Here is a 22,127-nt window from a genome sequence, read left to right on the forward strand (position 1 = left end):
TGACAGATCCATCTCTCTTTCCTTCAATTTAAGGTTAGCTACCTTGAGGTCATCTGATTCACAACAGGAGGATTATATCACCACACCCCATTTACATCAGGGTAGGCCATGTGACTGGAGATGGTCCTTCCTGCCTGACCGATTTCAGGCTTGACCGTTTGATTTGCTTTGGCCAATAAAATATGAACAAAAGTAACACATGCCACTTCCAAGCAGCTGGTTCTGCCATGTCTCTTTTCCCTCTGCCACAGAATAGCAATGTCCCCCAAAAGACTATTCCTTTGGCTCGAATAACAGAGGATGTGGAACAGAGCCATAGACATGTCATGAGCAAGAAATAAACCTTTGTTGTTGTAGGGAACTGAGACTTTGTGTTTGTAACTAGAGCTTAACCCAGCTTAACTGACTGCTTCAGGTGGGAAGGTAAATCCTTAATTCAGTCCTTGCCTGGACTGTCTGGACAAGAAAATCTAATGCGAGGTTCCTGAGAATGAATCTTACCTCTTGCTGTTTGGGATACAGAAGCAATTTTTTCCAACCCTGCAATATCCCATATTACTATCCTTTCAGTCAATTCAGAGCACAGGCCACGGGCAGAGAGAAACTCCTTTAGCAAAACTGTACTCCTAACTCTCATTGCAAACTAGCTAATCATTCCCTTATCTGACACCCTCTTGCAGCTCCTTGCTAAAGGTGCAAGGAGTAGTCAACTCATTTTAGCAGTCTTTCTAACCACTTCCCTGGAGGTGCAAACTAGATAGACACATTGACTGCCTTCCAAGTAATCAGAGGTGACAGTTTCACCAAAGGTTTTGCCACAGTATAGTAAAGGTCACCAGTTTTCTAGCCTATAACATAGTGCCTACTGTCTGTCAACCAACCACTCAGCCAGCGCCATGCATTTCAGCTTTTTACTATGGCAACACCCCACTTCAAAACAACAATTTTGGCATTATATAGGATATGGGATAAGCTGTTGTAATAAAATGATGTCAAATACAGTGGCTTAAACAAGAAAGAAGTTGATTCTCTTCCTTGAAACAGTACAGAGATAGGCAGGTGGCTGGGGGAGGGTGAGTAGTAATTGGTTCTGCTCCACAGTGTCATCCAGGGAGTCGGCTGATGAGGGACAGCTCTGCTATACTCATCATAGGACTCCTATCTCTGGGTTCAAGGCAGCTGTTGCCATTAGAGTTGTCGCCACTTTCCAATCAGTAGGAAGGGGGTGGGGATGGCAAGATGAATAGGACAAGCACCCTATCTTTAAGTAAATAAACCAGAAGTTGCACATATTACTTGGGCTTACATATAACTGGCCCAAAACTAATCACATAGCCATACCTACAGGCAGGGGAAGTTGAAAAATACAGTCTCAAGTGGGTAGCCACGTACTCAGCTAGACCAAAGGGGTCTGATACTACAAGAGAGAAGGAGGAACCAGATACTGCACGAGAATTAGCAGTCTGTGCCATACCTCACACAACCTATTCTCGATAGTTATCAGAGAATATTTTTAAAAGCATATTTCAGACCATGGCACCCTCTGTTCAAAACCTCTACTGGCTTCCTATTTCAATTAGCATAAAAACCAAAGTCCTCACCATGGCCTACAAACCCCATGCAATCTGCTCCCTCCGTTATCTCTCTCACTTTATCTCCTAATACTCTTCCCACAAAATAAAGACCAAATGGATTAAAGATCTAAATATGAAAGGTAGGGCGAGCACCAGTGGCCAAGTGGTTAAGGTTGGCACATTCCGCTTTGGTGGCCCAGGTTTGGTTCTCGGGCGTGGACCTACATCACTCGTCTGTCAGTCTGTCAGTGGCCATGCTGTGGTGGCGGCTCACATACAAAAAGAGGAAGATTGGTAGCAGACATTAGCTCAGGGTGAATCTTCCTCAGCAAATAAATAAATAAAAATAAATAAATAAATGAATGAATAAATAACAAAGGTGAAACTATGAAGCTAATGAAATAAAAAGTAGGATAATGCATTTATGACCCTGAGTGATGAAAGATCTCAAAAGTATAACCAAACATGGGGAAATTTTGATGGAAGTGACTCCATCAAAATTAAAGACTTGTTATTCAACAAAGGACACTATATACAAAGTTAACAGATAGGCAAAAGACTGTAAAAATATGTTCGTAACATCTAAAAAAAACAGAGTATGCCAAGAACTCTTGAAAGATAACAACAAAAAGACAGGAAATTCAACTGAAAATTTGTTAAGAGACAGACACAGACAATTCACAGAAGGTAAAATCAAAGTTGTCAGATAAAAATACAGGATGCCCCATTAAACTTGAATTAAAGGTAAACAATGAAAAAAGTTTAGTATAAGTATGCCCCAACTATTGCATGGTATATACTCATACTAAAAAATTATTTGTTGTTTAAGTGAAATTCAAATTTAGCAGAGGGTCCTGTATTTTTATTTGCTAAATCTGACAACTGTAGGTGAAATTCATATGGGTAACAAGTGAATGAAAAGAAGCTCAGCCTCACTAGTAATCACAGAAATGCAAATTAAACTACGAGATATCATTTTATACCCATTATATCAGCAAAGCCTAGAAAATAAGGCTTTTATTGAAGAGCATATAACTTTTGGTTTCTTTTCCATTTTACTACAAAAGATCACCTAACCTAAGATTCTTTTTTGATCATATCACTAGGTAATAAAAGCTCAACTATTCACTGCATACGCACACAGAAAAAACACATTTCGAATCCATTATTTCATACTGTAGATAGCACAGAAATAATCCCAGTAACCATATTCAGGCATCAAAGATAACTTTTTCCTTGAAAATTTAAGTACCTATTTAGTATAAATTTATAAAATTTAAATGCTAAGGATAAAAGCATTTGAGTATCATTTAGTAAACAACTGTTCTTTCATAAACAATATCATAATATTAATTTTAATACCGGGTTAATATTAACCTCTTAAGGTTAACCATCAGAGCAGGCCAAAAATTTGGACCGTAAATCAAAACAAGAACCAGGCTTCACGTTTTCCAAAAGCTCTCACATAGAAATGCTTTATCTAAATCACAAATACAGATTTATCACTAGATAGTACCTATAGGGAAGACAAAGAGGTAAGCTCAAAAGCTATAGGTTAAGGAAAGAAATAGGGGCTGCATATAAACATAAAAGCACCCATTCTTTTTTAAATATTATGAGCTTATTTCATATGTAAATACAGTATGTAGGGTATTTTAAATAAAATTTCAATACAAAAAATAAAGTATACCAAAAACTCATTTTCCTTTCTCTAATTTCTAAGATGAAGTCTTCTGAGTTTATTTTAACATCTCAATAGGAAAACATTTTTAAAACTAAAATATTACTGTGAGAGATCAATTTAGAAAAATACCTTTTTGTCACAGTTCAGGTAAATAGTCATAAATAGCTCTTTATTTCATTCTAAAGAATAAAAATATTCTAAAACAAATATTAAACCAAAATACTTTATATAAATGGTACTATGATACAACAATTGTGGTAAAATGATTCACGAATACTAAAATGATTTAGCCTACCTTATATAAAAGACATGCAATAAAATCATTAAACCCTCTACAACGTTGGTAAGAATAATTGCTAGTTAACTTTCAAAAAGTAATCGCTTCTAGATGTATCTCTAACACTAGCAAAAACAACAAACTTTTAGATCTATAATTCAGTATCCATCAAAACTAATTTTGGCAGGCATATGATACAACACACTCCCACAAGAGAGAAAAATAGACATAAAAGTAACACAGCTTTCACCACAATGTTTAAAGCATGAAAGTATTTCCATAAATAACATATTACCTTTTCAACTACATATAAAAATAATCCTTGAAGCAGCGTGGGTCCCAAATATCATATAATCCTGAGACTGGTAGATAGAAAACAAACGATATTCACTACACTCATTTTTTTGTTTTACGTTTTAGAAGAAAGGCAAAATCAGAAGTGTCATATTAGCACAACTGCTAACAAATGATTGACATAAATGTGGAAAATAAAAAGTACCTATTCTCCAACTTCAAGAAAGGAAAAGATTATTCTTTGGCTCCTGTCCCAAGCTGGGAACAAGTAACCACAGAACTGGTTTTAAATATGCCCCAATCAATCAACCCTTAAACTCGATTCAACATTGCCAGTTAAGTACACAGCTGAGAAAGTCGGCCAGTCAGCCACTGCCCCCTTCAGTACCCTGGCTCCTCAAAGCCAGCCAGTCCCTAAATTCCAAGTTTAAAGTCAGCCAATCCACAAATTACCTCACTTTTGTAAAAAGCCAATCCTAAAACTCCATGCTTCCTCAAAATCCTAACTACATCTCTGCCTGTTTGGAGGACTATATTCTGCAAGCATAATTCTCCCCTGCTTAGCAAGTATGAAAATCAGCTTTGTTTCAGCTACACTTGTATGGTTGTCTCTTCCATCAATAATACAATAAATATTATGGCTACTTTGATATTAGCATTTTTCTTCATGGAGGTAAGAAAACTATTTTTGTTACAATAATTCAGTTCCATGGAAAGTTGGGAATCTTCACCATTTAAATCTAATTATAATCCTTCTTGCCCTATACACAATTGCACTAACAGAGGTGTCCTTTTCCTTCTCTCAATCCCAGACCCACAACTTCATACTATCAATGGTCCAAATTCAGCTAATGGATGTATTATATGAAACACTAAAACTTCCAACTACTGAAACTTACATCAAGAATTGAATATCATCAAATAATCTTCAAACAAAATGACAACTGATATCTAAGTAGATATTCTTTTTGATCTAATGGAAATGACAGCGTGGCTTGGTTTTATAAGATCTGAAAATCTAAATTCTAAATCCTATCTCTGAAACTGATTTATTGGACAAACTGATAATCCCTTCCCAAATTTTCCAAGCTAGAAAATAAAGTGACTATCATCAGCTCCCACCACCTCACAAAAACGATGTACTAATTTAGAGTAAGATGAACTCTGTTTCAGAAAGGAAAATAAAACCAACCATTATTTATCATTTTGTTTGTTGTTAAAGTCAAATCCATCTGAGATTTAGCTCAACACGGAGAAAAAGGTAAGAGAAACAGCCTCAAATTTGACATAAACTACTGCTAAAAAGAATAATATGGATTCTAATCGGAACATTAGAACAAATGGGAGTCCTATCCCAAATATAAATCCCTCTATCAAACTGGCAAAGTTAATCGTGCTGGGTGGGTGCCTCACCCAAGTATACTCAAATACGGCCGAGAGCCATCTCTTTCGACTGCTTTTGAACTTAGTGTTCTCAAAACATAAATTCTAAATAGCAAGTAGTGCTACCTTATGGTTTATCAAAACTCAGTGAAGTCTCAAGTCCAATCAGAGTAGGATTACAAACACTGAATTAGGAATTGATTCAAGTGACAACATGAACATTGGACTAGGTGTTGAAGGAAACCAGGTCACCCCAAAATATGCCACTTTTACATACTGGCTATTTTGAAATAAAGGTACTTACGAAACAGCAGGTGCAAGGACACTCTGACTCTCCTTTTCTCTTCCTGAAAGCAAGAGATAAAACTCCCTGTATCAAGAGGAAGAAAGACATTCTTATCACCGGAGACGAGAATCAGGGGCTAAGAAATCTTGTGAAGCTAACCCTTATCTTCCCAGTTCCTAGTTCCTTAACTTCTTCAACACTTATTGCCCCTAGCCCAAACCCCTTTGTCTTGTCACTTCACAAATTTGTTTCTTTGCCTAAAATGTATAAAAGCTTCCCACTCTGGTCACTTCTTCAGGTCTTCATTCTCTTGTGAAGGCTCCCATGTACATACATATAGAAGTTTAATAAAATTTGTACGTTTTTCTCCTGTTAACCTGTCTTATGTCAGTTTAATTCTTAGGCCCAACCAGAGACCAAGAGGAGAGAGGAGAATTTTCCCTCCTCTACAGTGTCAAGAGACCTACTTAGTTAGGTTAGACATGGATTTGGGGAATTTATCCAGAAACTGTCAAATTTATTTATCAGAGAAGAATACCTGGAAAGGCAGAATAGCTCAAATAATCAAAACTACATTATGAGTTGGGTGACCTTGAGTAAGTTACTTAATATCTCTGAACCAGTTTCCTCATCTATAAAATAGAAATAATAACCCTATTTCATAGGACTGTCAGGAAGATTAAATGGGATAACAATAACTGGTAACTTTAAAAATGTCCTAAGCATCAAAACCTCTGAGTCCTAGATTTGCTTTTGTCACTAACTTGCTATAATACATACGGCAAGTCATTGATCTGTTTCGTCATCTGTCAGTGAGGGTAATGTATGTCCTACACATTTCACAGGGTGTTTATGATAATCACATATGAAAATTAATGTGAAAAGGATTTTTGAAATACATAACCACGTAACTGTGAGATAGTTAATTCAACACGTACAAAAATGAAGGGGATTCATACAGCAAACCTGTTAGAACCCAGGATTACATAATGTCCAAATTAAATTAATTTTACTAAGACAAAAATTTTGTAGCTAAAAACAAACCGAAAACCCTAGACACACTGGCAACCAAAAAAATGAAGGCTATTAGGTACAAGAATTATTTTCCATGCAATAAATGAACCAAAGTAGCTCAGCTTCCCAACGAACTACAAGCAGTTCAACACAATCTTTTGTTCAAGTCAGGTGTTTGCCACATACAACTACCACCTCAATTTCTAAAGTATCAAAAAAAAAAAAAAAGAAAGAAAGATATATTGCAAGGTTTCTCAATATCAGCAGCATTGACATTTTGAACTAATTTTTTTTTTTGTTAGAGTTGTCCCGTGCATTGTAGGATATTTAGGAGCATCCCTAGCCTCCACCAATTAGATGCCAGGAGCAATGCCCCCTCCAACAGTTCTGACAACCAAAAATGTCTCCAGACATTGCCAAATGTCCCCAGGGTGAGTTGAGGGAGGAGAGAAGATCATCCCCAGTTGAGATCCACCTAGCTAAATCCATAGAACTATATCCCAGTGTTTATCTCACATTTACCTCTCTATAGATTGGTGGCTTAGAATGTAGCTTGAAAGCAGCAGTTTTGCAATATAAATTTTGCAAATAGAATGCTGCCTATAGGATAGCCACATCTTAAGAAAAATTATAGGTATGGTAGGGAGTTATAGTTAAATTATCCCTTCCATCAACATGCTGTTTTTGCTTAATCTTCTCTAAGAATTTTCTTCTTGGGTGTTCTTCTAGGGTGACAACTTGGTTAACTTGTCACTAAAGCTTAGTCTCCATCCAGACTTACTAATTATTAGTCATTTAGTATTCAGACTTACTAATTATTAGTCATTAGTGTTTATGTGGGAAAAAAAATCCAAACCTCATGATTTTAATTTCTAAGCAAATATGAAATGAATCAAAATTAACTGCTACTTATCTATTTAAATTATTTAAATATATTCAAACATTTACAATGTTAAGTAAAAGTACACAAACTAGTATTCAGCTATTACTGCAAACATATAAGATATGTATATATATGAGTTGAAAGTAATATGCAGAAATAAAAGAAACTATAAGTGGAATTTTAAGAATTATATTTAATGCCCACTACATTCCATCACTCAGCTAGACACATGGTTTTCTACAAGAAACAATTTCCATATGTTTACATTAATATTCTTAACATAGTTTTAAAATTTGCCTCTGTAAATATAAATTTAAAAGGAATTTGGGTTTTATAAGTTATCTAGGATGCTATATTTCATCTGGTAAGTGTTAGAAAGAGTGGCTTCTGTTGTCTTCAAACAGGAGGACTTACCACTCCCGCTCTGCTGGGAGCTATCTGACACAATTAAATAACCATCAACCTGCCCCCCCTGAGCCTGAACTTAAAAAGTAACAAAGCCCGAGCAATCAACAGGCCATTTAAGATGCAATTCTACTTTATACCATACCTAATGTTCCTAAGGAAGCTAACTGCAATTGTAGCATAAAGAAATACTAATCATTTCAACTCCATTAAATTTAGAAATGCTACAACAGCAGATTTAAAATCTGTGAACTGTAAAATGAGATGGCATATTTCTACGTTTATATTTGTGGAGGGTTCCTGTTTAGAGTTATAGTGGACTTGGTCATTCAGATCAACTCTCCCACTGAAAGCTAAAAAAGCTAAACTATAATTTTATATAGTGTAAGAAAAAAAACTCTGAAATTAACCATAAAATCTACAATGGCGTAATTTTATATACTCTTTTAATGGTTCAAATTTGAAATACTCACGGTAGGAAGTAATAAAATTGTGAAAAATGTGTTGAGGTTATAGTATACCTTTGAAAGAAATCTAGAGAAATAAAACACTTATTTTTGTGTATACTGTTCTAGTTTTTATGTTTTATAATGTTCCACATATAAGAGATGTAATCTATAATTCCACCTATGACTATATCGCCAGATCCCCTTTCTATGACAAAAAATGTTATCTCAAAGAGATGATCAGCAGAGAAACTCAAACTTCTCCAAATATGTGCAACTTTGGCGTGATACGCTTAAACCGGTGGAAACCTGTCTAAATACTTCACACAGCCCTCCATCACCTTCTATTATGCAAGCCGCAACATTTCAAGCCAACTCCCTTATTTCACTAGTGAGCCCTGTCAACACTGAGGTAAGAGAACTGGAAAAACTCATCACTGCACAATGATATTCAAATATCAGAATGTATTTCATTTGGTAAAAATTATATCATTGCCAAATAAAACTAATGCAAATACAGTAAAATATGCAAGATTTAGGGTAATTCTTTTGTTGAAATGGACGCTTAGGGGGCCTCAAATTCAGCCTGCGATTGCTTAGACATTCTTCCGCTCCTTTGACCCTTTCATGTCCCATCCCTCAAGCATGTGGGGCACAGGAGGCTGCAAGAGGCCTGGATAAGGAATCAGCATGCATCTATGCATTTAGTCTACTCTAGTTTTCTTCCCACAGCTTTTTCCTCATACTCTGCTCCTCCAGGGAGAGTGCTATGTTTTATTCATCTCTAAACTCCCAAAACCTAACCAAATGTCCTGCATATAAAGTCAGCCCTAACATCTACTACATGGCAGGCACTGGATTAGGGACTAGAGTTAGAGAAGTACAAGAGATACAGACCTCACCCTCACGGAACCTCCTGTAAGGGAGATATTGAATACTGGCTGCATGAAGAGAATCAAGCAATGCAAGACCAGTTAGCACAGCCCCACTGCCTATGTTCTTTTCTCCCATCGCCACCCAAGGCTTAGATGAGGAACAAAGGCAGGCTTTCTCTTCAGAAACATAAATGTCTCTCTCCAGCCCTGACCATTCCCCTGAGTTTCATATTCACAGATCCAACTGCCTACTCAACATGTCCACCTGGAAGTAGTTACAGGGACTAACACATGGACTCCAAAGCCAGACTACTTGAGTGTGACTCCCAGCTCCATCACTCACAAGTTGGATGACTCAAGGCAAGTTGCTTTTAACCTCTCGGCATCTCTGTTTTCTCATTTGTGAAATGGGGACTATAACGGTTCCTAGCACATACAACAGTTATATGGATTAAATGAATTAATATATGTAAAAGCCTAAAACCCTCCCTAGCACACAGTTTACACTCACATAGAGCTTACTATTATTACTAGCACTACTACTATTGTTACTCTAATAGGCATCTAAACCTTGTCCAAAATTGAATTCGTGATTTTCTTCCCAAACCCCTCTCTCCCGTCTCAGTAAAGAGCACCACTATTCTCCCAGTTGTTCCAGCCTAAAACCTAAGAAGTCATCGCTTCTCTCTTTTCCTCACACTCCACATGAGTAAGGCCACACCAGCAGCTCCAGCTTCAAAAGCATATCATGAATTCCACCACTTACTATCATCTCTACAACTACCTCCTTCTAGCTCAAGACACCTCCATTGCTCACCCAGGCTACGGCAATAGTTTCCTATCTCCCCGTTTTCAATACACCCCACTCTAATCCTACAGTTAATTCTTCAGCCAATAAAACTGAAATCAGTTGCTATTCCCTTGGTGCAAACCTTCCAATAGTTTTCCATCACATTTAAAATAACATCTTTATTTCACCAAGCCTACAAGAGCCCCCAGGGTCTGCCTGGCCCTCCAACATCATCTGCCACCACTTTCCCCCTTCCTCACTGTGCTCTAAACACTCTCACTTGGCTATGCCTTGGCCACCTCAGGCTCGTTTCCACCTCAGAGCACTGTTCTGCCGCTGCTCCTGCTGCGAGGCGGTACAGTACTGCCTTTTGGAGCACCCACTCTCAAGTCAGACTGCCCAAATTCAATCACTGTCTCTTATCACATTTTATCTTATCACTTGAGCAAATTCTCAACCTTCCTGTGTGTTAGTTTCCTCATCTATAAAAACAGAGATATTAGTATCTACCTCAAGAGGTTGTAAAAATTTAGTGTTTAGAAGAGTGGCTCACATATAGTAAGCTCCACATAAGTGTTTATTGCTATTATTATTCCTGCCTGAAATGTTCTTACCTCAGGCTCTTCCTCTCAGTTCAAGTGATTCAACTGTCACCTCCTTTGGAAGGCCTTCCCTGACAGACCCTATCTAAAACAACCTGCCCCATTCCCCCACTGTCCTTCTCTTATCTTCCTTTACTTCACTGTAAACATCACTATCTGAAATAACATCAGGTACTTATTCTTTGTTGCCTATTTCCCCGCTGGAACATGAGTTCCACTAGGCTGGAGACTTGGTCTTATTTGCTCTTCTATTTCTAGTTCTGACTCAGAACCTGACTTCTGAAAGCACACACCTCTTATCCAGGCTAGGGGACCTATGCAAATTTCCTAATAACAATACCATACTTAGCCTTCCATTTTCACACTCATGATCTCACTGGATCCTTGAAAAAGAAACAGCAGATATACCATCATCTTCTATTTGAGAGAGAAAAAGAAAGTTCCAAGTTTGGCTGACTCATCTTTGGACACAAAGCTAGTAACTGGCAGAACAAAAATTAGAATCTCTGCTTTCTGATTCTAAGACTCCTCAAAATAGGATGGAAGCATAGTATACCCTTGAACTGAATTTACAGAAATGGGCTCTCTCAATCTCGTGAATAAACACACCCTGGGGTGTGCACAATATTCTTCCCTTCAAAGTTTCTGACAAATACTTGTCCCTGAATTTGAGAAGTATTATAGTATAGTACTAACTCATCAATAACGCACTAACCCCTGGCAAGCCAAGAAATCCAAGCAGTCACACATGATGATCGATTATTCCAAGCTGACACCGCCAACAACCCCTAAAACGCACAGTGTATCTGTGTTGAGTACAGTGTTCTAGTTCCAGCACGCTAAAAGTTTTCTCTGCAAAACCCGGACAAGGGGGCCTCGTAATTGCCAAGAACATTGTGATAATGGTACCAGTTATTTCTTGATCCCAGTTCCACTCAGTTCAGTGACAATAGTTCAGATGGCCCATCCGGCTCAAGTGTTGTCCATGATCAGATGCAGAATGGGGGGTGGGGGAAAGGACGCAAAATTGTGAAAAAGATCCCTACCTACAAGACCTTTGTCAAATGGTCATCGCTCACCACATTCTCAGAATATTGATGGTCTAAATGTTCTCCTAGCAAGTTTACATGCTTGTGTTACCTCACAATGTTCTCGGTCCCGTGGGAAATACAATCAGGGAGGCCAGCGGCGGCTTTACCTCCATTTTACACAAAAAAGGAAACTGAGGCAGCAAGTGGTTATCTTTCTAATTTGTCCTCAGCGATCTGGCCACTAGCGGGATCCCAAAGGAAGCCAGGATACGGAGTCTCGGAAAGAATCCTCCATCCCTGACTTTACATGTCAAACTCGAGGGCTGAGGAGACTCTAAGTCCCTTCATCAAAAGGGAGAAAAAGGGACTTCCCCATTCGGCCCCTGCCCTGCCCTGCCTCGCCTCGCTCGCCGGCTCCCAGGGGAGAAGGTGCGGGCCTGCCCCGGGGCGCGGCCTCGCCTCCTCGCACTCCAGGTCCCTCCCGCCCCGGAGGGAGCGCTCGCGCTCGGGCGGGCACCTGTCCCTTCACCACCTTCGGCGGCTCCCCAGGCCGCCCAAGGATCCAACGCCCCACAGCCACCACCAACACCGGGAACGCGAGCAGCAGGACGAGCCCCGCAGGCCCAGGGAGCTGCAGGAATCCTCCGAAACTTACAGTTTTCCTACAGCGTGCGCGTCACGGCGAGGTGACGTCACGGGACCCGGCGTTCCGGGAGGTCAGGCCGCGGGGCGCGGGACCACTCGGCCCCACGGCTCCGCCCCCAGCGCGCTGGCGGGAGAGACGCCCCTTTCCTCAGCGGCCCCGCCCCCGTCGTGGGGCCCCGGGCGCAGGCGCAGACGACCTGCGCGGCCGCCGCCTGGCAGGCTTCGCAGGCCCAGACGCCTAGGGCGGGGGCTGCTTTGCGAGAGCGTTGCTTAGGGCGTGGGGCGGGGGTGAGGGGTCACTAGAAGGGGGCGAAAACCCCTGGGAACACAGCAAACGGGCTGTCGCCCAGGGGCTTGAGGTAGGACGCCAGAGTTGTAAAGCAGATTTTCCACAGACATTGCCTGGCTTCCCTCACGTGTTCGTTAAAAGTCTCCACGTGTGGAAACAGCCATTTGCTCTTCATCAGGTGCCTGTGGGTCCTCGGCCGGGCGGAGTCCCTCTCCCACGGGGCCCCGCCCCGCCCCGCCCCGCAACCGGACCTGCCCCGCTTGGCCCCGCCCACGCCCCGGCTCGCCCCGCCCCCCCGAGTCCGCCCTTCCGGCTCCTGCTCGTGACTCGGGCGCTTACCTACCCCCTAGCCCCGTCCTGGCGCCGCCTCCCGCGCTGTCGGTTAAGGTTTTAGTCTCTTCCCGTCGTACTGGATTTCCCGGTTGCGCTCAGTGAAGCTGCTTACAGACTACCGTTCACCTCTATTAAATTTAACAAACGGCGATTTTTATAAACAAATATGTACCTTTTTTCCGCTGGTGTAAACTTTCCACCGCCTCCCCCTCACGTGACGACACCTTCCTGTGCCCGACTCCTGGTCTCTGCTCTTCTGTGCTGTTAGAAACGATGAGTTCTTGTTAAAAGATGGCTCAGTAGAAGGACAGATGAAGACTCGAAGAACTGACGATACATTAACAGACTATTTCTGCCTTGTGGGATTCATATATTATTATTATAAGCAGAAAAAAAATAAATGTTACCGTAAAACCTCAGAAATATCGCTCTTGGGGAAAAACAAAAGAATAGGAAAAACAGGCCTTGGAAACAGACCCTAAGGAGGAAGTATTGAGGATAGCAAGGATTACTTTTAAAAACTTGGAATCGTAACAAGTGGCTAGATCAGGCATGGGATTTTGCCAGGCAGCTCCAGTGTAAATAAAGCCTGGAACAATGGTTCGTTTACACGCTCATTGAAAATATTGTAGTATTTTCATAGGAAAGACTGATGGCAGTGGAATGTTAGCCTTTAACTCTTGACAGCTGAGCTGGTTAAAAATAAACATGTATTATTCAGGAAAAATCTACTTAAAGTGTCGAATAGTTGCTAATTTGGATAATATTTGTACATTTTACTATATCATACGAGGTTTTAATGATCATTATCAAATAATGTAAGAAATTTGTAAAGGCTGTACATAATTTTAACAATAAGGTTTTTGTTCTGTGGAGCAGAGTTATAGAAAAATTATCCCTTTTATAAAGTGCTACATATTTTTAAAATAACGATACAGTAGTTCCCCCCTTTTCCACGTTTTTGCTTTCCGCGGTTTTGGTTATCCGAAGTCAACTGCAGTTCAAAAATATTAAATGAAAAGTTCCAGAAATAAACAATTCATGAGTTTTAAATTGTGTGCTGTTCTGAGCATCGGGATGAAATCTTGCACTGTCCTGCTCCCTCCTCTGAGCCATCCCTTTGCCCAGCGTACCTACCCCTGAGTCACTTAGTAGCTGCCTCAGTTATCAGATCAGCTATAGCAGTATTGTGGTGCTTATGTTCAAGTCACCCTTATCTTACTTAACAGTGGCCCCAAAGCACAAGAGTAGTGATGCTGGCAATTCGGATACGCCACAGAGAAGCCGTAAAGGGCTTCCTTTAAGCAAAAAGGTGAAAGTTTTCGACGTAATAAGGAAAGAAAAAAAAGTCGTATGCTGAGGTTGCCAAGACTATGGTAACTTTCATTACAGTACAGTGTTATAATTGTTCTATTTTATCATTAGTTATTGTTAATCTCTTTCTGTGCCTAATTTATAAGTTAAACCTTATCATAGGTGTGTGTGTATAGGAAAAAACAGTGTATATATAGGGTTGGGCACCATCTGTGGTTTCAGCCATCCACTGGGGGTCTTGGAACATATCATCCAAGGAAAAGAGGGGACTCCTGTATTGATATTTTTCTTTGCAAAATAGCAATTTTAAGAAAACTGTAAATTGTTAATTTCATTATTTACGTGTTATAAAATGTTTTATGTATATCATCTCAAAAAATGGAATTCTTTTTTAATGAGATTCTAGCTACACCCGTGGGAGTGTCCCACAGATAACTGTCATCTGTCAGTTTTTGGAGTGGAAATGGTTAAAAAGTATACACTAAGTGCATTAAATGTAAGTATACACTAAGTGCATTAAATGTTTTTAGTATAGAATACTTTTTCCTCTATAAAATGGTGTGACAAGATATATTCTTTTCTTCTCATCTTCTTATTCAGTATTTTTTCTCTTGATACCCAAAATTAAAAAAAAAAAAAAAGCCTCCTTTATTGCTAGGTGCAGAAAAGAAGTAATGTGGTCAACAAAAGATTGACAAGAAGCAAGAGTACCCAAACAAGGAGAGGAACCCCAGGGAATGTCAAGTAGAAATTTGTGGGGAAATACACAATCAGCTTCCGTCAAGTTTCTGTAACAAACTGAAGTCTGATCTAGATGAGTAGCCAGGAGCTAGGGTCAAAAGTGTGTTGATATTAGAGAGAAGAACCATAAGTGGAACTGCTTTCTTTAAGAAAATAAAACCCTGGACTTTCAAGGGTTAGCACTGGAAGGACTGAGGACCCCCACTCTGACCCTTAGGATTTCACTTTCCCCTTGTGTTTCTTTCACTTTGCTACTCTAAGCAAGCTGGCTTCCAGAGCCTTCTACTTCAGTATGCATAATTCTTCCCTCGGTTTTACTTATCAAGCTGAGAAAAGCTGAACCTTAATACTAAGGGAAAATAAAAGAGATTGAAATACAATGGCTAATATTTATTGAGTGTTTATTTGTGCCAGGCACTGCATTATCTCATTTAATCCTTGCAATTGGAAGAGGTGAGTGCTGTTATCTCCATTTTACACACCAGGCAATCAGGATGCAGGAGACTAAGTCACGTGTCCCATGTCACATAGCTTCTGAGTAGCAGAGACAAGATTTGAACCCATACTCCAGAACCCACAGTCATAACCACTGATCTATATCAAGTTTCATGTAACAAAGTACAAATAGTTCAAGAAATAGAGACTGGGAAAGTCCAAGATAAGTAAATTCTAGCTCCAAAGATTGACCACAATGTGGAGGTATCTTCTTCATTATCCCCAGCCTATCTCTGCATGGATGCTTCCATTTCATTTTTTAAGGTACTCATCATGACCCACTAAATTGATTTTGTGACCCACTAATTGATTGTCACCCTGAAAAACACTAATCAAAATCCAAAATATAAAATAACAGATTGTATTCACATGTAGTAAGGGTAATTTTTCCCAAAACACAAATGTTGGGGAACTGTTTCAGTAACGTGTGTGTTCTGGGTTACTATGTTAATGTATTTCTTACTATGGATCTCAATCAAAAAGTTTTAAAAAATACTATTATAACCACTCCTTGCCTGACTTTCATGCATATTTCATCTTTCAGAATCAAGACCAAGAGAAACAAAATCTCACTGTGCAACCCCCTTGCATCCCTCTCAGCTCCAGGATCTGGTCTGAGAGATCTGTTCCCACATAATCAACACAATAATCAGGTCACTCCTACATCCAGAAAGGGTCTTGTCTCCAGCACAAACCCAAGAGTGTACTAATAACTTAACAATATAATAAACATCCACAAAACAAGAGTTAGAATAAAGGTTGTTCTGAGAAATGAGCAGAGATAGTAGGGAGCTTGGTGGAAGGAGTATCTGGGACAGAGGTTGGAGAGCTGTGGAGGGATGTACGTTTGATAACCATACAGTCTTACACACGTCTGCTGTTACACAGTTTGCAAAGTATTTCATATCTCATTTTATCACCTCTCCCCCCCCATCCCTTTACTTAGCTAATTCTCCCCATCCTTTTGATCTCTTTTTAGCAGGAACTTCCTCAGAGAAGCTTTCCCTAGGCTGTCTTTGCTCTTGGCCTTGGAATTGTTTTAATTTCCTCCTTTGCTGGACTGTAAGTTCTGTGAGAGGAGGGGCGATGTTGGCCTTGTTCAACGTCAAATCCTCTGCTTGTAGCTGAGTCCCCTACCCTAAGTAGGTACTCAGTAAATATGTGTAGAGGAATGAATGGATGGATGAACTCAAATTCAAAGACTGGCTGGGTTTCTTACTCAAGATACTAGTTGCTTTCTAAAAAGGGGGCACTGTGTTAATAGAAATAATACTGAGAAGAAATATCTTTTAGGAGGAAAAACATTTTGAATGATGATGCAGCATAACATAGCAAAACACTGAACAGGCTCAGCTCTGTTATTATATGGATAACTTCTCCAAACCCGGAAGGAGTTAGGCTCACTAAATGTTCACAGTGAATGTCCTAATAGGATGTTACCCCTTGGGGACCTCTGGGAAATCAGGGCAGGCCACTTGGAGCCTTATTTGCATCATCCCCTGAAAGAAACTGTCAGGCACTGAGGAATAGCAATTAATCGTCTTAAACAAAGGATGTGGGATAAAGGCTGCCCCCAACAACAAGAGGGTGGCATCGGGGAGTGGGAGGGAAATAGAAGACAAGTAAACTAGTGTCATTGCTCTGAAGAGTCAAGTTCATGATCGAGTACAGGGCCAGGTGCATGCTTCTGAGTATAAAACTGAAAGAACCAAGCTGCCTTTGTGGGTGTGTTGGGATCAGAAGGGAGGGGAGGAAGGAATAAGAGAAAGAAGAGGGTGTCAAAAAGATTTACAACTCCTCAAGGAAAAAAACTTCGCCTACTACAGCACAGCAGACAAGCAGAATGTTCCAGAACCAGGCCTCTAGGTCTTTGTGTATTCTGTTCTTGCTCCCTGGAGTCTATATTCTCCCTTATCTCTTGGAAAAGACCTACTCTTTATTCAAGTTCAAGTTCTGTCATTAATTACCTCTGCTAATAATAGCCCACCTTTATTGAACGCTTACTTAGACTTAAAGCACTGCTGAGCATTTTATGTGAAATCTTTATTTAATCCTCACAAGTCTATGGGGTAGCTACTATTATTACCTTATTTTCCAGATGAGGGAAAAAGTGAGGTTGAGTGACTTGCCCTAGATCACACAGCTTAAAGTAATCTGATTCCCTAATTCAGCCTTCAATACGTCATTGATTCTCCCTGTTTGCCCCAAGTTCAGATCATCTCTTCTCTCTGCTCCTTAGCACAACTTCAATAGCACATGACATTTAAATCTCTCTGAAATCAGAATGCATCTTAAAATTGGAAGGATATCATAGTTTAATTAATTTCTTCTTAGAGGTACAAAAAATAATAGTGTCTTTTCTAACTGATAGCATCTTCGATTTAATAACACATAGTATATTGTAATATAATTGTTTATGCTTCTTTCTCCCCCACTAAGCTATGAATTCTTTGAAGACAGAGATGGATTTACTCAACTTTGTGTCCTTAGCACCTAACACAGTTCCTGGCACATAAAAGGCATTTGACAAGTTCCTTGAATTCGGTTGAAGAAGGGATGGCATCTCCCTGACAGGGTGACAGGTGGGTACAACAGAGAAGGGAAAAGTCATCACTGTTGTCACCAAAACCCTTGGTTATCCCCAAGGTCCTGATGGCCTGGGAAAATAAAGTCCCAGCTTCTCTGAGCATTATCCTAGTTAAGTTCTATGTGGCTCTAAAGGAATGTGATGGACACCACTGGCAATTAATTCAGCATGTCTCTTCTCTACTTGACAAATAATCATTTATTATTTACCCTTCTTGTTGGGTTCAGGCAATTTTTAATCGCATAAAGCAGTTATATTAAGGAAAATTAAAGCAAAATTTTAAAATCTGGTTTTGCAAACTGAGATCCAGTTGCATTTAAACTTTAAACTGGAGATGGTACTCAGCTCACAGGGATATTTGATTTGGTCCATGTTGTATTTTTAAATTTTTGAATTGAATATCAGAAAATACATTTAAAAAGCAAGCATTTTGGCTTCTTCCAAAAAAGCAGAAGCTCTGATGATATTAGCCCCCACACACCCAGGGCATTCATCACTGTAGTGAAGCTACCTAGTTCAGAGGCACAGGTGTTCCCCATTTACCCATTACCCCACCTGGGGACTATTTAACCCACCCGCTTGGGCCCTGAAGGCACTTGAGTTTATAATGGATCTTGAAGCAAAGGGCTTGATCATTTAAGCCTCTAGCTTAAGAAGGATCATAAAACCTGCAAAATGGACAGCTTTCCCCAGAAATTCAGTAATGCTTTAAGTGGATTAATGATTTTCAATATTTACATTTTCCCCTAAAAATAGATTTTTCACAATTTTTACATCTGTCTTCTAGAGAAGAAACTTTTTTGTGAATTAGGAATTTCCCAATATGATACTGCTTTCAGGTATTTAAACAAGAGAGAAAAATATTTAAGAAAAAATGAAGTGCAAAATAGAAGATTGAGTTCACAGTATGGCCTGGCATGTGTGACTATGATATTGATTACATTCACAGAACACATACTCTTACCCAGGAGAGAGTCACAAAAGTTTCTTTCCCTTGGCCTCTCTCTTCTCGGTAATACATGGGAGGAGAGGTGAATGCTTATTAATTATCACATTCATGTTTGTATACCACAAATGGTAGTCACAGTCACTTTTACATTACATTTCAAAGTAAGCTCTGAGGCTATATAGAATGTGAGTATTTAGTCTATTATCTTGGTGTGATTCTCTTCTCTGGTCATACAGTAGGTACTGCTATTGACATTCATCAGGATAAGGTTTGGTTGCAAGTGACAGAAAAACCCCAAGATAATAGGCTTAAACAAGACTGAAGTTTATTTCTTTTATGTGTAAAGATGTCTGGACATAGGTGATCCAGGGCCAATTTGCCGAGGGTACTGTCAAGGATTCAGGCTTTTTCCATCTTCCTGCTCAGTCATGCATGACCTACATCCCCATAGTCACCTCATGGTCCAAGATGGCAGCCTAGCTCCAGTAATTTCCCAGCATACAGGAAGGAGAAGGTCCAGAATATTCTATGGCTTGTACTCCTTAAATCCCTCTTTTTTCCAAGAAGCTTTTCTTAGCTAATTAAGAGACTAGACTGGTAATTTCTCTTCTAAATTCACTTAAAACTTACTTGTACTAGATTTCAATCATTTAAGTACATTAACGTATTTATATAATGTATATTCTCGTCGTCTCTATTCATCATGACTGTTCTCAAATCTAGAACAATGATTCCCAACCTTGGCTACACATTAGAGTTGCCTGACAAACTTTAAAATGAAATGCAATTCTCAAGTGCTGCTGCTGGTCCAGGATCCATATTTGGAGAACTTCAAAGGTGAAAGAGGGATTGACAGCTGGGGAGTGGGAGGGAGATGTTGGGGAGGGGGGTTCATACCATTTGTAGGTTCTGTCAGTGGCCCACTTATACACAGGGCCCCATGGAGTATGTGTGCCCAGGGAAGCTGATGTCAGGAAGCTCATCTCAGGATTCTGGACAAATAGTCCTGAGGCCAAACTTGATCCAGAGGCATGAGGCTTCATATCTGTGAGTGGACTACACAGGCCCATGGGCAGGGGTGACCAGGCGTGGCAGCCACTGGGCGCTGAATGTCTGAGGCTCTTCCCATTGTTTTGGGGTTTGTGTACAACCCCAAGGGAGGGAATAGGAACCAGGAAAATGAGCGAGAGAGAGTTGGGGGCAGGGGAGAGAGAGGGATAGATGATAGCGTTTCCTGCCTCTCTAGTGGGGAAGCTGAGTCGGATTGGATTTAATTTAGAAAAATTGACTTGTGACTAGGGTGTCATGGAACAAAATTGTGGATGTAACAAAAGCTGATATAAGTGCAGGAAAATACCTTATAGTTGAATAAAGTTTTATTGTTATATATAAGTTCTCATGCTCTACTTATTATCTGACTATAACTACAAAGCTACCCTTTAGAGTGAATACGAAGCAGAGAAATTTAGGCTGATACCTAAAGAGCCCAGACATAGATATGGGGAAACCCTCACTCAGAGAGATATTTGTGTTTTCTGTCTCTTACACTCGAGAGAAATGTCAAATATTTTCCTAGCTAGACATTTTCCTTGCTATCAGTATCTTCCTTTCCTTGCTACCAGTATCTTCTTATTGATAGAAGCAAAAATAGTTTTTTTCTCTTTAAAATTTTCATTCCTGTCATATCTATCCAATTAAGTGGGCACTTAATACGTTTTTACTTATACACACACAAAAAAATCCAGGACAAGAGATGCCCATTTTGTACTAAATTGCTTTGAATTTTTCTTTTATATATTACTTTAAAATGGCAAGTAAATTTTTATTTAAAATATTATTTTAAATAATTTTTTTAATTTAAAATATTATATTATCTTTGTCACACAAAGTAGACCAGTTTCTTGATATGGGCTTGATGATCAATTTAGTAGTAACTAGAGCATTAAAACTATGGTTGTCTAATTCCTAGATTTCCCTGTCTTTAAATAAAATTGGGCCATTTATAAAAAACATGGAGCCTGGTAACTGTCAGTCTTCATTCAATGAATGAATACTGAAGGTTATACAAAAGAGTTCTTTCGGAGAAACAGGAACTGAAGAAAATAAGGCCCAGTGGCCATTTAAATCTACTCATTTATTTTTATGTTTCACTTTTTCTTAGCGATAACATACATAGAATAAAATTTAGAAATCATAAATGTACAATTCAATGAGTTTTAACCAATATATACAGCCGTATATCCACCACACAATTATGATGTATATTGTAGACTATTCCCATCACCCAGAAAGTTTCCTTGTACCACTTTGGGGTCAATCCTCTCCTTGACTGTGGCCCCTGATACCAGTAATTCTTTTGCCTTTATAGAAATAGATTCAAATAAATAAAATAATAGTCTTTTGTGTCTGTCATCTTTTATGTAGCACGTCTTTGAGATTCATCCATATTGTTGCGTCAGTAGCTCAAACCTCTTTTATTGCTGAGTAGTATACAATATTATGGATATATCGCAATTTATCCATTCACTTGTTGACAGGCATTTGAGTTGTTTCCAATTTCTGTCCATTATAGATATTATACAGCTATAAACTTTGGAGTACAACTCTTATGTTTTCATTTGTCTTGGATAAATACCTTGTAATGGGGCTGGATTTCATGGTTAATATATCCCTAACTTTATAAGAAACTGCCAAATTGCTTTGCAAAGTGGCTGTGCAATTTTATATTCTCATCAGCAATGTATGAGAGTTCTAGGTCCTTCACATTCTCATCAACATTTGGTATTGTCAATCTTTCAGCCCTGCTGTTGTTTATTTTCTAATGTTCTAGCTAAGAAAGCTTAGACTAAATCAAGGTTACAAAGATTTTCTCTTTTGATTTCTTCTAGAAGTTTTACAGTTTTAGCTTTTATTTTAGGACTATGATCCATTTTGAATTAAATTTTTGTATAGTGTGAGGCAACAATTGAGGTTATTTTTTCTTCTTATGGATAGCCAATTGTTCCAGCACTATTCGTGAAAAGATCATCTTTCCCCCATGAATTATCACGGTACTTTTGGCATCATCTCTGACATCATCTTTTTTCACAAAATCCCATCTGATCTCCTTCTAACCAATCTTTCCTCACTCAAGACCGTCTTTCTCACTATGGTCAGATATAGGCTAAAGAGAAAATAATAAAACCCCTGTAGTGGATTCTGTGACGCATTCCTCAGATCCCTCTTCAGGA

At 39.3% G+C, this 22,127-nt stretch overlaps 1 protein-coding gene across 5 annotated transcripts in view; it reads right to left on the minus strand.

Annotated features, from left to right (window-relative positions):
- ZNF438 (zinc finger protein 438) overlaps positions 1–12,285 on the minus strand; it is a 187,563-nt gene extending 175,278 nt beyond the window's left edge. For 3 of the 5 annotated variants that reach the window (XM_058532720.1, XM_058532718.1, XM_058532719.1), the window contains exon 1: positions 12,200–12,285. The gene's annotated coding sequence lies outside the window, so the exon portion shown is untranslated. Of the gene's footprint in view, positions 1–5,516; positions 5,583–12,199 lie in introns of those variants that run through there. The other 2 variants (XM_058532722.1, XM_058532724.1) reach the window with 2 other exon arrangements.
- Between the last annotated feature and the right edge of the window lie 9,842 nt (positions 12,286–22,127).

Source organism: Diceros bicornis, chromosome 36 (genome assembly GCF_020826845.1).
Source record: "Diceros bicornis minor isolate mBicDic1 chromosome 36, mDicBic1.mat.cur, whole genome shotgun sequence".
NCBI lineage: Eukaryota > Metazoa > Chordata > Mammalia > Perissodactyla > Rhinocerotidae > Diceros > Diceros bicornis.